The sequence below is a fragment of the Mobula birostris genome, chromosome X (genome assembly GCF_030028105.1).
Source record: "Mobula birostris isolate sMobBir1 chromosome X, sMobBir1.hap1, whole genome shotgun sequence".
Taxonomy (NCBI): domain Eukaryota; kingdom Metazoa; phylum Chordata; class Chondrichthyes; order Myliobatiformes; family Myliobatidae; genus Mobula; species Mobula birostris.
This window is the reverse complement of record NC_092402.1, coordinates 6,105,877-6,119,420: the sequence shown is the minus strand read 5'-3', so window position 1 is coordinate 6,119,420 and position 13,544 is coordinate 6,105,877. Positions and strand designations below refer to the sequence as shown.

The following is a 13,544-nucleotide window of genomic DNA, read 5'->3' as shown; positions in this document are numbered from 1 at the left end:
CAACGTTCCACCTCTGATCCTCTGGTTTCCTCCTCCTGAAGTCAATAGCCAGCTCCTCGGTCTTGCTGACATTGAGTAAGAGCCTGTCGTTGTGACACCACTCACCCAGACTCTCAATCTCCCTCTTATATGCTGACTCGTCTATAATTTGGCCCACAGCAGCGGTGTCGTCAGTAAACCTGATTCGGTGCTTCGTCATGCAGCCACAAGTGTGAAGTGAGTAGAGCCGGGGCGGGGGGGGGTGGTGTGAGCGTGTGGGGGCTACGCACACAGCCCTGTGACCCACCTGGAGATCACGGAGGAGATGCTGTAGCCAATCCGAACTGACGGGGTCTACAAGTGAGGAAATCCAGGATCCAACTGCACAAGGAGGTATTGAGGATCAGGGACGACTTGGAGCTTACCGATTAGCTTTGAGGGGATGATGGTATTGAATGCTGATCTGTAATCAATAGAGAGCATCCTGACGTTTGCATCTACGAAAGCGGAAGATGGCGGCATGACGCAGCGCGCCACGGCCACTCCGGTGAACGGTATCTGTAATCTGGCAGGTAGGTGCCGTGCACAATCCTGATTTGATGGAGACGGACGTGAGAGCACGGAGGAACATCTGGTGAAACTTCTGAAATGCCTGTTTCGCTGCCGCTGCTACTGTGGGGTCCAGAATCTCCGGAGGAGAAGATCCCGAGTCCTCGGCTCTGCCTGTTGCTCGGCAGCTGGGACAGGGTCGAAGTGCTCGGCAGAGGATGGTGCTCGAAGGGGCTGGTCGGAGGCTCGAAGTTTTCAGACAGACTCAGAGTCTGCTGCGGTCGGGTGCTTCCAATGGTGCTGCATCGGCAAGTTGGCGGCACTTGGCGGTTCATGACGGGGAGAGTTCCTCCCTTCTGCCATCTGCATGAGATAATAAGGCTATCGGGACTTGGAGACTTTTTTTTTACAGTGCCCATGGTCTGCTCTTTATCAAATTACGGTATTGCTTTTCACTGTTGTGTATATGTTATAATTATGTGGTTTTGTCAGTTTTAGTCTTGGTTTGTCCTGTGTTTTTCTTGTGATACCATTCTGGAGGAATGTTGTATCATTTTTTAATGCACGCATTTCTAAATGACAATAAAAGAAAACTGAACTGAACTGAGTGCTGTCCGGATCTTCCCGGGTTGAGTGAAGAGCCAGTGAGGTGACATCTGCTGTTGCTTCAGTCGGTGAATTAGAGCGGATTCAAGCCGCCACTCCGCCAGGGCTGACATACTTCAGCGCCAGCCTCGCACAACGCTTCGTCACTGAGGGTGTAAGTGCCACCGGGCGATGGTCAGTGAGGGAGAGCACCGCGCTCCCCTTCCGGGCGCCGGCACTCCCGAAGCCAGCGGTGAAGGATCCTAGCAGGCGCGCCAGCCGGTCGACCAGCGCAGGTCTTCCGGACGCGGCCGGGTGCTCTTCTGTGGTTCACCCCCCCGGAAGGCAGCCCGTGCGCCGGCTTCAGAGACTGAGATCACCGTGGGAGTTCGGGATAGCTTCTCCGCGTTCTGACGGTCAAGGTGAGCAGGGAAGGCGCCAGTCACGGATTATTGCTCTCACCCCCTACCTGATACTTCCTTCCTGTTAACCAGTCTTTCTTTCTTTTTAAATCTTTTTATTGAATAAGTGTACAAAAAGGTAAGCCAATACGTTTCCTCCAACACTGTGGGCTCTTGGACATCAGAGTTTTGTGAGGCTCTTTGATAGGTAGATCGAGAGATACTCTATTGATCCCAAAGGAAATTACAGTGTCACAGTAGCATTACAGGGGCACAGATATACAAATATTAGAAGAGAAGTAAGAAAGAATAAAAAATAAGTTACCTCAAACAATCTAACAAGGGGGGAGGGAGCATCAGTTCCCCAGCTATAGGTTGACTCATTATAGAGCCTAATGTCCGAGGGTAAGAATGACCTCACATAGCGCTCTTTGGAGCAGCTCAGTTGTCTTAAAGTTCAGCCAAGGTGGCATGCAGAGGGTGAGAAACATTGTCCAGAATGGCCAGGATTTTCCGTGGGGTCCTTTGTTCTGCCACAGCCCCCAGTGTGTCCATAACAGAGCCAGACTTTCCAATCAGTTTATTGAGCCTGTTTTGGCATCACCCGTGTTGGTGCCAATGCCCCAGCACACACCACCACATAGAAGATTGTACTGGTGACAACAGACATGTGAAGGAGAGGCCTATATTTTCCAAAAGTCCTCAGGAAAGAGAGGCAACACTGTCCCTTCTTGTACACAGCCTCTGTGTTAGTGCTCCACTCAAGTCTGTCGTCCAGGTGCACCCCCAGGTACATGTAGGTCCTCACCGCATCCGGTCCTGACCATCAATAGTAACAGGGAGCAGTGCAGGCTCAGTCTTCCTGAAGCCCATCACCATGCAAATGCAAGTACAGTTCACCAGGTTCAGGAACAGTTACTACCCATCAACCATCAGGAAGGAGGTACAGGAGCCTCAGGACCCACACCACCAGGTTCAGGAACAGTTATTACCCCTCAACCATCAGTCTCCTGGACCAGAGGGGATAACTTCACTCACCTCAACACTGAAACTGTTCCCACAACCTATGGACTCACTTCCAATGACTCCACAACTCATGTTCTCAATATTTATTTAGTTAATTATTGATTTTTTTTTGTATTTTCACATTGGTTGTCCGTCCATCTTTGTTTGTGCATAGTTTTTCATTTGATTCCATTGTTTTTCTTTCTGTCTACTGTGAATGGCTGCAAGAAAATGAATCTCAGGGCTGTATGTACTGATGTAACTGTGCTTTGATCACAAATTTACTTTGAACTTTCAACTTGGAATCTACTAGACCAACTCCATCCACGTTGGTCAAGACTTAAAAAAAAAACTCAAACTCGAATAAATATGCCATTTCTCCACGATCTCTGTCAGTCACCTTTGTGCTGACCTCTGTTAGTTTCCTCTGTCAGCTTAGAAACCACACTGGTGCAGTGTGGTCATAAACTTTGTGCAACACCCACAAAATGCTGGAGGAACACAGCAGGTCAGGCAGGCTGCATCTCCGGAGGAGAAAAAACTCAAGATTTCAGGCTAAGACTGGACTGGAAAGGAATTCTGGCTTCCTCCCCAATTCTTGTCCGGTCTTGATGAATGGTCTCAGCTCAAAATGTCGAATGTAAATTCCTCTCCATAGATAGCAGCATTGTGTGTGTGTGTGTGTGTGTCCAAAACATCCAGCATCTGCAGAATCTCTTGTAGCTGTGAAGATCGTTTTTTTTGTATACCAAGTACTCAGAGTATCCATCCATCCACACCGAGTATCCATCCATCCACACAGAATATCCATTCATCCACACAGAGTATCCATCCATCCACAATGAGTATCCATCCATCCACACAATATCTGTACCATTCGCACAGAGTTTCATCCATCCACACAGAGTATCCATCCATCTACACAGTATTCATCCATCCACACAGTACCCATCCATCCACACAGAGCATCTATCCAACCACGCAGAGTATCCATCCATCCACATGGAATCCATCCATCCACACAGTACCCGTACCATCCACACAAAGTTTCATCCATCCACGCAGAGTATCCATCCATCCACATAGTATCCATCCATCCACACAGTACCCGTACCATCCACACAGAGTTTCATCCATCCACTCAGAGTATCCATCCATCCACATAGTATCCATCCATCCACACAAAATATACATCCACACAGAGTATCCAACCATCTACACAGTATCCATCCATCCACACAGTATCCATCCATCCACACAGAGTATCCATCCATCCACACAGAGTATTCATCCATCCACACAGCATCCATCCATCTGCAATGAGTATGCATCCATCCACACAGAATATCCATCCATCCACAGAGAATATCCATTCATCCACACAGAGTATCCATCCATCCACACAGAGTATCCATACCATCTGCACAGAGTATCCGTCCATCCACAATGAGTATCCATCCATCCAAAATGAGTATCCATACCATCCACACAGAGTCTCACAAGTCCTGGTTATGCAACCCCACTGACACCGGGCAGACAATCTCTGAAGAGTACTGATAATGGCTGCGTAAGGGGGGAGGGTCACCCATCTTGTAAAGTCACTGCCCAGAAGAAGGCGATGGCAAACCTCATCTGTAGAAAAATTTGCCAAGAACAATCATGGTCATGGATAGGCCATGATTGTCGACATCATAGGACAAGGAGCACATAATTATGAAGGGCGTAGATCAGGTCAGTGTAAGCGGGCTCTTTCCACAGAGGTTGGGTGAGACTAGAACTCAAGATTGCGGATTAAGGGTGAAAGGTGAAAGGTGAAGTGTTCGAGGGGAACCGGGGGGGGCGGTGGAGGGGAAGGGGGACCTCTTCACTGAGAGGGTGGTGAAAGTGCGGAACCAGCTGCCAGAGGATGTGGTGGATGTGGGTTTGACTGCAATATCTAAGAGACATTTGGAGATGTACATGTCTGGGAGAGGTAGGGAGGGCTGAGGACTGGGCGCAGGTCAATGGGAGTAGGCAGAATAAGTTTTGCATGGGGTAGATGGGCCAAATGGACTCACGCCCTCTTCTACCACTTCCTCTGGCAACTCGGTCCACCCATCCACCACCCTCCTGGTGCAAAGCCTGCCCTTTTGGCTCCCTATAAACCTTCTCCTCTCATTTCAAATCTTTGCCCTCTAGTTTGAGACTCCCTGACCCCGGGGGTGGGGGTGGGGGAAGAACGGTGATGATTCAACTCATCAATGCCCCCTCATGATTTTATAAATCTCTAGAAAGCCACGCTCCCCCGGCCTCCAATGCAGTCTAAGAGGAAAAAAAAACCCAGGTTCTCCCTATACAGGGATAGAATATAAGAGTAGGGATGTGACGCTGAGGCAGGGATGTGATCATGAGACCACACTTGGAGTATTGTGTGCAGTTTTGGGCTCCTTATTTTAGAAAGGATATACTGACATTGGAGAGGGTTCAGAGAAGATTCACAAGAATAATTCCAGGAATGAAAGGGTTACCGTATGAGGAAAGTCTGGCATCTCTTGGGCTGTGTTCCCTGGAGTTCAGGAGAATGAGGGGGGATCTCATAGAAACATTCCGAATGTTAAAATGTCTGAACAGATTAGATATGGCAAAGTTATTTCCCATGGTAGGGGAGTCTAGGACAAGAGGGCACAACTTCAGGATTGAAGGACGTCCTTTCAGAACTGAGATGCGGAGAATTACTTTAGTCAGAGGGTGGTAAATCTGTGGAATTTGTTGCCATGAGCAACTGTGGAGGCCAAGTCATTGGGTGTGTTTAAGGCAGAGATAGATAGGTTCCTGATTAGCCAGGGAATCAAAGGGTGTGGGGATGAATGGAAGAATTGGATCAGCCCATGATTGAACGGCAGAGCAGACTCGATGGGCTGAATGGCCTACTTCTGCTCCTATATCTTCTGTATCTTATGGTCTTATAATGGAAGCCCTTCAGTCCCAGTAATATTCCCAAGTAGTGGAAGCAAGTCCATTATGACCCCCCTCCCCCAAAACAGCCATTCGATGCGTACAATCAATCTATGTCCAAAGTTCAATAAATTTATTATCAAAGAACGTAAACGTCACCATATACAACCCCAAGATTAATTTTCCTGTGAGGCGACTCAATAAACCTTTTGAATAATAATCCTTGGAAGACCACCCAACTGGGACGTTCAACCGAAGTGCAGTGTGTGCCAAGCAACAAGCACGCAAAATGCTGGGGGAGCTCAGCAGGTCAGGGAGTGTCAATGGGAAAGAATGGACAGTCGACGTTTTTGGGTGCTCCAGGACTGAAAAAGGGCCTCAGCCTGAAACTTCGACTGTGCTCTTTTCCGTAGATACTGCCTGACCCCCTGAACTGCTGAGTCCCTCCAGCATGTTGCGTGCGTGGCTCTGGATTTCCTGCTCTGCAGAATCTCACATGGTTAATGGCACGTCTATAAGCGATCTATATGTATTCTTAACCTATCCGTCCCAGGGAAGGATCTCGGCCTGAAACGTCAGCTGTCTATTCCTCTCCACAGACGCTGCCTGACCTGCTGAGTTCCTCCAGCATCATGTGTATATCTGTATGTGCCTGTGTTTGTGTGTGTGTGTGAGTGTGTGTGTGTGTGTATGTGTATGTGTGTGTGTGTATGTGTGTCTGAGTGTGTGTGTGAGTGTGTGTATGTGTGCGTGTGTGTGTATGTGTATGTGTGTGTGTGTATGTATGTGTGTGAGTGTGTGTGTGTCTGTCTGTGTCTGTGTATGTGTGCGTGTGTGAGTGTGTGTGTGAGTGTGTGTATGTGTGCATGTGTGAGTGTGAGTGTGTGTGTGTGTATGTGTGCGTGTGTGTGTGAGTGTGAGTGTGTGTGTGCGTGTGTGTGAGTGTGTGTGAGTGTGTGTGAGTGTCTGAGTGTGTGTGTGTGTGAGTGTGTGTGTGTGTGTGTGAGTGTGTGTGAGTGTCTGAGTGTGTGTGTGTGTGTGTGTGAGTGTGAGTGTGTGTGGGTGTGAGTGTGTTGCTCGGTGCTTATTTATACATTAAGCTACAGCTCGGAATCGGCTCTTCGAGAACGCTGCCCTGATTTAATCCTAGTCTAGTCACGGGACAATTTACAATGCCCAACTGTCCTACCAGCCGGTACGCCTTTGGGACTATGGGAGGAAACTGGAGCACGTGGAGGAAACCTACTGGTGGGAGAGCGTACAAACTCCTTACAGGCAGCAGTGGGGAGGTTTATCTTTATTCTTTTTTAAATTATTATTGTGTTCCTTATCTTATTGTGTATGTGCACATGTGTTTTTTTTTGTGCCACATAAGATCCGGAGTAACAATTATCTTCTGTGGGGCGGCTTGGTAGCGTAGTGGTTAGCACAATGCTTTATAGTACTGACGACCAAGGTTCGATTCCCACCGCTGCTCGTAAGGAGTTCATACGTTCTCTCCCTGTGACTGCGTGGGTTTCCTCCGGGTGCTCCGGTTTCCTCCCACAGTCGGTTAACTGGTCATTGTAAATTGTCCTGTGATTAGGCTGGGGTTAAGTCGAGGGACTGCTACGCTGCCTGGCCAGAAGAGCCTATAAAATGTTTAAAAAGCTACACTTGTGTACTGGAAATGACATTAAACTATCTTAAACTGGACACACTGCAGGCTGCGGTAGAAACAAAGGACACTACGGAAAATCCTGGCGATCCTGGACAATGTTTCTCATCCTCTGCATGCCACCTTGGCTGAACAGAGGAACACTTTGAGTGACAGAGTGAGACAACTGCACTGCTCCAAAGAGCTCTGTATGAAGTCATTCTTACCTTCAGCCATCAGGCTCTATAATCAGTCAGCCTATAGCCGGGGATGTGATGACACCCCCCACCCGTTAGACTGTTTGTGGTAGCTTATTTTTTATTCTTTCTTAATTCTCTTCCAATATTTTTATATCTGCGCACTTGTAATGTCACGATGACACTGTAATTTCCTTTGGGATCAATAAAGTATCTATCTATCTATCTATCTACCTGTCTGTCTATCTATCTATCTATCTATCTATCTATCTGTCTATCTATGACTGTATCTACCTGTCTGTCTATCTATCTGCCTATCTATCTACCTACCTGTCTATCTATCTATCTGTCTATCTGTCAGTCTATCTATCTATCTGTCTGTCTATCTATCTGAATGTCTATCTATCTGTCTATCTATCTATCTGTCTGTCTATCTATCTATCTATCTATCTATCTATCTGTCTATCTATGACTGTATCTACCTGTCTGTCTATCTATCTGTCTATCTATCTGCCTATCTATCTACCTACCTGTCTATCTATCTATCTGTCTATCTGTCAGTCTATCTATCTATCTGTCTGTCTATCTATCTGTCTATCTATCTATCTGTCTGTCTATCTATCTATCTATCTATCTACCTGTCTCTCTCTCTCTATTTCTCTAAACAACAAATCATGGAGGACTAAAGACTACAACTCCCGGCATGCATTTTCCTCCCGACCGCTCGCCAAAAAATCTCGATGGCGTAACCTGCTTTGCATAAGCAGGCGAGAGGGCGGGCGCGGCTGCTATTGGCGGGGCGGGCGCTGACGTGAGGGCGCGCCGGCCAATCAGCGGGCCGGGCTGCCCGATCAGCAGATGCTGAGGCGAGAGAAGAGGGCCCCCCGGGGGAGGATTCGCCTCACAGCGGTCGCCGGTCCGGCTTGGAGCGGACGCCCGTCTACGCGTACACGCACACGCGGATCTCGCCGAGGCCCCGGTGCGTTGAGGTGAGGTGAGGCGAGGCTGCAGGCCTGATATCCTGGGCTCTGGGTAGCATGCGTGCGCCTGTGTGTGGGGGGCTGCCGGCATCAGTGAGGGGAGGGGGGCAGCACAGCTTGTCCGAGCCGCTGCCGGGCCTGGCCACGTTTTCCCCCGGGAGAGGCCGGGCAGCCTGTCTGCTCCCGGGGTGCACGGAGATCCGGGACCGAAAGCGCGGGTGGGAGCCCATTCAATGAGCGTCCAGTTCAGTGCTGGGAGGTGGGGAAGTTCCCTGTGCATTTGAACAGTACTGGGAGGTGAAGTTCCCCTTGCATTGGAATGGTATTCAGTACTGGGAGGTGAAGTTCCCCTTGCATTGGAATGGTATTCAGTACTGGGAGGTGAAGTTCCCCTTGCATTGGAATGGTATTCAGTACTGGGGGATAGAGATGTTCCCCGTGCATTGGAATAGTGATCAGTACTGGGAGGTAGGGATGTTCCCCTTGCATTGCAATAGTATTCAGTACTGGGAGGTGAAGTTCCCCTTGCATTGGAATGGTATTCAGTACTGGGGGATAGAGATGTTCCCCGTGCATTGGAATAGTGATCAGTACTGGGAGGTGAAGTTCCCCTTGCACTGGGATAGTGATCAGTACTGGGAGGTGAAGTTCCCCTTGCACTGGGATAGTGATCAGTACTGGGAGGTAGGGATGTTCCCCTTGCATTGGAATGGTATTCAGTACTGGGGGATAGGGATGTTCCCCTTGCACTGGGATAGTGATCAGTACTGGGAGGTGAAGTTCCCCTTGCACTGGGATAGTGATCAGTACTGGGAGGTAGGGATGTTCCCCTTGCATTGGAATGGTATTCAGTACTGGGGGATAGGGATGTTCCCCTTGCACTGGGATAGTGATCAGTACTGGGAGGTGAAGTTCCCCTTGCACTGGGATAGTGATCAGTACTGGGAGGTAGGGATGTTCCCCTTGCACTGGGATAGTGATCAGTACTGGGAGGTGAAGTTCCCCTTGCACTGGGATAGTGATCAGTACTGGGAGGTAGGGATGTTCCCCTTGCATTGGAATGGTATTCAGTACTGGGAGGTGAAGTTCCCCTTGCACTGGAATAGTGATCAGTACTGGGGGATAGAGATGTTCCCCGTGCACTGGAATAGTGATCAGTACTGGGGGATGGAGATGTTCCCCGTGCACTGGGATAGTGATCAGTACTGGGAGGTGAAGTTCCCCTTGCACTGGGATAGTGATCAGTACTGGGGGATAGAGATGTTCCCCGTGCACTGGAATAGTGATCAGTACTGGGGGATGGAGATGTTCCCCGTGCACTGGGATAGTGATCAGTACTGGGAGGTGAAGTTCCCCTTGCACTGGAATGGTATTCAGTACTGGGAGGTAGGGATGTTCCCCTTGCATTGCAATAGTATTCAGTACTGGGGGATAGAGATGTTCCCCGTGCACTGGGATAGTGATCAGTACTGGGGGATAGAGATGTTCCCCGTGCACTGGAATAGTGATCAGTACTGGGGGATAGAGATGTTCCCCGTGCACTGGGATAGTGATCAGTACTGGGGGATAGAGATGTTCCCCGTGCACTGGGATAGTGATCAGTACTGGGGGATAGAGATGTTCCCCGTGCACTGGGATAGTGATCAGTACTGGGGGATAGAGATGTTCCCCGTGCATTGGGATAGTGATCAGTACTGGGGGATAGAGATGTTCCCCGTGCATTGGAATAGTGATCAGTACTGGGGGATAGAGATGTTCCCCGTGCATTGGAATAGTGATCAGTACTGGGGGATAGAGATGTTCCCCGTGCACTGGGATAGTGATCAGTACTGGGGGATAGAGATGTTCCCCGTGCATTGGAATGGTATTCAGTACTGGGGGATAGAGATGTTCCCCGTGCATTGGAATGGTATTCAGTACTGGGAGGTGAAGTTCCCCTTGCATTGGAATGGTATTCAGTACTGGGGGATAGAGATGTTCCCTGTGCATTGGAATAGTGATCAGTACTGGGAGGTAGGGATGTTCCCCTTGCATTGCAATAGTATTCAGTACTGGGAGGTGAAGTTCCCCTTGCACTGGGATAGTGATCAGTACTGGGGGATAGAGATGTTCCCCGTGCACTGGGATAGTGATCAGTACTGGGGGATAGAGATGTTCCCCTTGCACTGGGATAGTGATCAGTACTGGGAGGTGAAGTTCCCCTTGCATTGGAATGGTATTCAGTACTGGGGGATAGAGATGTTCCCCTTGCATTGGAATGGTATTCAGTACTGGGAGGTAGGGATGTTCCCCTTGCATTGGAATGGTATTCAGTACTGGGGGATAGAGATGTTCCCCTTGCATTGGAATGGTATTCAGTACTGGGGGATAGAGATGTTCCCCTTGCACTGGGATAGTGATCAGTACTGGGGGATAGAGATGTTCCCCGTGCACTGGGATAGTGATCAGTACTGGGGGATAGAGATGTTCCCCGTGCATTGGAATGGTATTCAGTACTGGGAGGTGAAGTTCCCCGTGCATTGGAATAGTGATCAGTACTGGGGGATAGAGATGTTCCCCTTGCATTGGAATGGTATTCAGTACTGGGGGATAGAGATGTTCCCCGTGCATTGGAATAGTGATCAGTACTGGGGGATAGAGATGTTCCCCGTGCATTGGAATAGTGATCAGTACTGGGAGGTGAAGTTCCCCTTGCATTGGAATGGTATTCAGTACTGGGGGATAGAGATGTTCCCCGTGCACTGGGATAGTGATCAGTACTGGGGGATAGAGATGTTCCCCTTGCATTGCAATAGTATTCAGTACTGGGAGGTGAAGTTCCCCTTGCATTGGAATGGTATTCAGTACTGGGGGATAGAGATGTTCCCCGTGCACTGGGATAGTGATCAGTACTGGGAGGTAGGGATGTTCCCCTTGCATTGCAATAGTATTCAGTACTGGGAGGTGAAGTTCCCCTTGCACTGGGATAGTGATCAGTACTGGGGGATAGAGATGTTCCCCGTGCACTGGGATAGTGATCAGTACTGGGGGATAGAGATGTTCCCCGTGCACTGGGATAGTGATCAGTACTGGGAGGTAGAGAAGTTCCCCTTGCACTGGGATAGTGATCAGTACTGGGGGATAGAGATGTTCCCCGTGCACTGGGATAGTGATCAGTACTGGGAGGTAGAGATGTTCCCCGTGCACTGGGATAGTGATCAGTACTGGGAGGTAGGGATGTTCCCCTTGCACTGGGATAGTGATCAGTACTGGAGGGTAGAGATGTTCCCCGTGCACTGGGATAGTGATCAGTACTGGGGGATAGAGATGTTCCCCGTGCATTGGAATGGTATTCAGTACTGGGAGGTGAAGTTCCCCGTGCATTGGAATAGTGATCAGTACTGGGGGATAGAGATGTTCCCCTTGCATTGGAATGGTATTCAGTACTGGGGGATAGAGATGTTCCCCGTGCACTGGGATAGTGATCAGTACTGGAGGGTAGAGATGTTCCCCGTGCACTGGGATAGTGATCAGTACTGGGGGATAGAGATGTTCCCCGTGCATTGGAATGGTATTCAGTACTGGGAGGTGAAGTTCCCCGTGCATTGGAATAGTGATCAGTACTGGGGGATAGAGATGTTCCCCTTGCATTGGAATGGTATTCAGTACTGGGGGATAGAGATGTTCCCCGTGCATTGGAATAGTGATCAGTACTGGGGGATAGAGATGTTCCCCGTGCATTGGAATAGTGATCAGTACTGGGAGGTAGGGATGTTCCCCTTGCACTGGGATAGTGATCAGTACTGGGGGATAGAGATGTTCCCCGTGCACTGGGATAGTGATCAGTACTGGGGGATAGAGATGTTCCCCGTGCATTGGAATGGTATTCAGTACTGGGAGGTGAAGTTCCCCGTGCATTGGAATAGTGATCAGTACTGGGGGATAGAGATGTTCCCCTTGCATTGGAATGGTATTCAGTACTGGGGGATAGAGATGTTCCCCGTGCATTGGAATAGTGATCAGTACTGGGGGATAGAGATGTTCCCCGTGCATTGGAATAGTGATCAGTACTGGGAGGTGAAGTTCCCCTTGCATTGGAATGGTATTCAGTACTGGGGGATAGAGATGTTCCCCGTGCACTGGGATAGTGATCAGTACTGGGGGATAGAGATGTTCCCCGTGCATTGGAATAGTGATCAGTACTGGGAGGTGAAGTTCCCCTTGCATTGGAATGGTATTCAGTACTGGGGGATAGAGATGTTCCCCGTGCATTGGAATAGTAATCAGTACTGGGAGGTAGGGATGTTCCCCTTGCATTGCAATAGTATTCAGTACTGGGAGGTGAAGTTCCCCTTGCATTGGAATGGTATTCAGTACTGGGGGATAGAGATGTTCCCCGTGCACTGGGATAGTGATCAGTACTGGGAGGTAGGGATGTTCCCCTTGCATTGCAATAGTATTCAGTACTGGGAGGTGAAGTTCCCCTTGCACTGGGATAGTGATCAGTACTGGGGGATAGAGATGTTCCCCGTGCACTGGGATAGTGATCAGTACTGGGGGATAGAGATGTTCCCCGTGCACTGGGATAGTGATCAGTACTGGGAGGTAGAGAAGTTCCCCTTGCACTGGGATAGTGATCAGTACTGGGGGATAGAGATGTTCCCCGTGCACTGGGATAGTGATCAGTACTGGAGGGTAGAGATGTTCCCCGTGCACTGGGATAGTGATCAGTACTGGGGGATAGAGATGTTCCCCGTGCATTGGAATAGTGATCAGTACTGGGAGGTGAAATTCCCCTTGCATTGCAATAGTATTCAGTATTGGGAGGTAGAGATGTTCCCTGTGCATTGGAATAGTGATCAGTACTGGGAGGTGAAGTTCCCCTTGAATTGCAATAGTATTCAGTATTGGGAGGTAGAGATGTTCCCTGTGCATTGGAATAGTGATCAGTACTGGGAGGTGAAGTTCCCCTTGCACTGGAATGGTATTCAGTACTGGAGGGTAGAGATGTTCCCCTTGCATTGGAATGGTATTCAGTACTGGGAGGTGAAGTTCCCCTTGCACTGGAATAATATTCAGTATTGGGGGATAGAGAAGTTCCCCGTGCATTGGAATAGTATTGAGTACTGGGGGGTAGAGATGTTCTCCTTGCATCTGAATTGTGTTCAGTATTGGGAGGTTAAGTTCGCTGTGCATCTGAATTGTGTTCAGAACTGGAAGGTGGAGAAATTCTTTGTGCGTTGGAGCAGTGTTCAGCATTGGGAGGTGGAGAGTGGGGGGAAATTTCCCTGTGCATTGG

At 49.1% G+C, this 13,544-nt stretch overlaps 1 protein-coding gene across 1 annotated transcript in view; it reads left to right on the top strand.

Annotated features, from left to right (window-relative positions):
• The first annotated feature begins 8,129 nt into the window (after window positions 1-8,129).
• Window positions 8,130-13,544, top strand: part of LOC140191849 (ATP-citrate synthase-like) — a 255,506-nt gene continuing 250,091 nt past the window's right edge. Inside the window, exon 1 of the mRNA XM_072249640.1 lies at window positions 8,130-8,275. The gene's annotated coding sequence lies outside the window, so the exon portion shown is untranslated. The remainder of the gene's footprint in view (window positions 8,276-13,544) is intronic.